The sequence below is a fragment of the Tamandua tetradactyla genome, chromosome 10, assembly GCF_023851605.1.
Source record: "Tamandua tetradactyla isolate mTamTet1 chromosome 10, mTamTet1.pri, whole genome shotgun sequence".
Lineage (NCBI taxonomy): Eukaryota > Metazoa > Chordata > Mammalia > Pilosa > Myrmecophagidae > Tamandua > Tamandua tetradactyla.
This window is the reverse complement of record NC_135336.1, coordinates 1603564-1607080: the sequence shown is the minus strand read 5'-3', so window position 1 is coordinate 1607080 and position 3517 is coordinate 1603564.

The window sequence follows — 3517 nt, the reverse complement described above, 5'->3', positions numbered from 1 at the left end:
CCTTCAAAAATACATTTGAAAAATAAAGGCAAAATATATTCAAAATATAAAACATATAAATGTTAGCAGTAATATAAAGTAACTTCAGAGAGAGGATAATTTTCAGATAAAGTCCACTCTTGAGATTAATGGGTGAGTCAAATAAGGAAACAGAAATACGAGCAAAAACAGAGCTTCAAAATACATGAAGCAGTCTGATAGAAGTGCAAAGAGAAATATACTGATGCACAATTATAGTAGGAGATTTTGATTTCTCCACTCTTTCCATTCACACCTGGGGTCAAATATCACATTCTTAATGGGTTCAGTCATTTGAATATTGAATAAAGTTTACTTTTATCACATTATATGGCCTATTTAGTAACTACCCAATGTGCATTTGAAAATAATGTGTAGTCTAAAGTTTTGTGGTAGAGTGTTCTACAATACCAATTAGATCAATTTGATAAATTTTATTATTCTAATCTGGTATACATCCATAATTTTTGTGATTGTTTTATCCATTTTTATGAACATTGCTTAAAATGTATAAATATACTACCTTTTTCTAATTTGTTCTCTGAAATTTGCTTCATATATTCTCATTCTATGATTAATGTGTATAAAATTGCCATACCAACTCTTTATATGAATATTTTAAAATGACATTTTAAATTACAAAGTTAAAAGTGTCCACTTGCATTATAGTATTTTATCAATAAATGATCACATCACTAAACTCTGATGATAATCTTAAAATTAATAACTGTAGATTGCTGCTTTTAATTAGTACAATGGTCTTCGCAATTTACAGATCAAGAAACTGAATACTGCAACATGAAATATTTTATAAATTTTGGATATATTTATCCAATATGGCTAAATATTTTTTCATACACTGGAGGTTGCTGTGCATACATCAAGCATTGCCCTGGTGATTCTGGGCTGTCATATATGAGCAGCATATATTGACCTTTACTTAAATTCATAATTCCATTGCATTATTTTCATAATATATTGAATGAGTCAGAAACTCTGTCATTGAAATGGAGATCAAATTTACTTATTTTTGCATTCTTGTCATGTGGATTTGAATATCAACTAACAAATAATCTTAATACTAAAATTTCTAAACATATCACTGAAAATTAGTTTGCAAAAAATATTTTTATTTTGAGCAAAATGTTTTTATTGAAAATCTGTCCTTCCATATTACAAAAAACTGGATGAAATATTGTTGATCTCTCTTACCAACAATATCTTCATCAGATGCTTCTGATTTTTATGATAAAAGATACATTTATTTACATTTTAGATATAAAATTAAAATCATGAATAAATAAATTATTCTGTTTTACAATTGCATAGATCAAACAGGCAATGTCAATGCATAGTTATTTTATAAATGTGTCTAGATTTAAAGTAGAATAATTGGAGAGAAAGCTATTTAACATATAGGCTTTAGCAAATCATCTTAAGCAGTGATGCTTCAGGCATCAGCATATGTGCCATTTTTGAAGGGGAATCCTCAAAATGAAATATGTTTGTGTTGTTTCTATGCTGACACAAAAATCAATGAATACACCTTAGAACTCTTGTTGTGGACCCCAAATTAGGAATAAGTAATAATTCTATTCTGAAGCATTTTGCAACTCACAATGTGAACAAGGGAAACTTAAAGTGATTATCCTATCACTCTCATGAATAAAGCTTTTTTTGTTTATAATTCTCTCTAGGACCTCTTTTAATTCCTTGTTTCTAAGATATAGAGAACAGAATTCAAAAAAGGATGGATTATAGAAAAGAATGCTGAGGTGGTTATGTCTTCAATCATACATGAAAGGGAGGTTGGCTTCATATACACAGCATAGATTGAGCTTGCAAATACAGTCACCAATAGGATGTGGGGGATACCTGTGGAAAATGTTTTCCTTTACTCTTCACTGGTTGAAACCTTGGGCACAGTAGGATGTATATGTATATAAGAAATGCTAATGAAGGCAAAGCAACCATCACCAAGCACAGTTATAGATATAAATGCTAAAATATCATTGCTTGGGGGTGGTGCAATGGTGGCTCAATGAGAGAATTCTCACTTGCCATGCAGGAGACCCAGGTTCAATTCCCAGTGCCTGATCACTTAAAAAAGAGTCATTGCTTGGGTTGCATGGGGGGTTCAATTGTAGAATACTAGCCTTCCATGTAGGAGACCTGGATTCAATTCACAGGCCATGCCTCCCAAAATGTCATCGCTTAAAGTTTCAGGGTGTTTTAGTTTGCTAGCTGCTGGAATGCAATACACCAGAAATGGAATGGCTTTTAAAAAGGGGAATTTAATGAGTTGCTAGTTTACACTTCTAAGGCTGAGAAAATGTTCCAATTAAAACAAGTCTAAAGAAATGTCCAATCAAAGGCATCCAGGGAAAGATACCTTGGTTCAAGAAGGCCGATGAAGTTCAAGGTCTCTCTCTCAAGTGAGACGGCACATGGCAAACACAGTCAGGGCTTCTCTCTCAGCTGGAAGGGCACATGGCAAATACGGCATCATCTGCTAGCTTTCTCTCCTGGCTTCCTATTTCATGAAGCTCCCCGGGAGGCATCTTCCTTCTTCATCTCCAACGGTCACTGGTTGGTGGACTCTGTTTCGTGGTGCTGCAGCATTCTCTGCTCTCTCTGAGTCTCCCTGAGTCTCCAAAATATTTCCTCTTTTATAGGACTCCAGTAAACCAATCAAGACCCACTCAAATGGGTGGAGACATGTCATCCCCTAATCCAGTTTAACAACCATTCTTAACTAAATCACATCAACCAGGGAGATGACTTCATTACAGTTTCAAATATACAGTACTGAATAGGGATGATTCTACCTTTATGAAATGGGATTTATATTAAAACATGGCTTTCTTAGGGGGCATATATCCTTTCAAACCAGCACACAGGGCAAGGGAGCTTTAACAGTGAGGGCACATCACAGAAAAACTAATGAACCATGATGAATTGACAGAAGAATAGCCATAATGTTTTTCCAGCATGGACTCCAGAGACTGTAATACTGAGGCCAGAGTCATCTGGATGCAGACCTGAGGGCTCATCATCATAGGGTATTGGAAGGCATGGCAGATGTCCACATAGCAGTCATAGATCATGACAGTGAGGAATAGCATCTCTACTAAAGCACATAGAATCATAAGAAAAATCTGAGCTGCATATCCAAACATAGAGGTCACCCTGTCTTCAAGCAGGATGATGATATAAGCCTTGGGTACAGTGACAGAAATGCTGCACATGTCCAAGAGAAACAACTTCCTAAAGAAGTATATGGGGTTCTGAAGTTTCTTGTTGAGGGTGGGTATTGTGACAATGAGAAAGTTGCCCTTTAGGGTTGCCAAGTATACCAATAGGAATATCAAAGCATGTAAGACTCCTAGTTCCTATATATTGTGAAATCTCATAAGCATGAATTCAGTCACCCTAGTGGCATTGGACATCTTTGAGGAATGTGCTTTTGAATGGAATATCAAAGGCAGATAATCCCTAA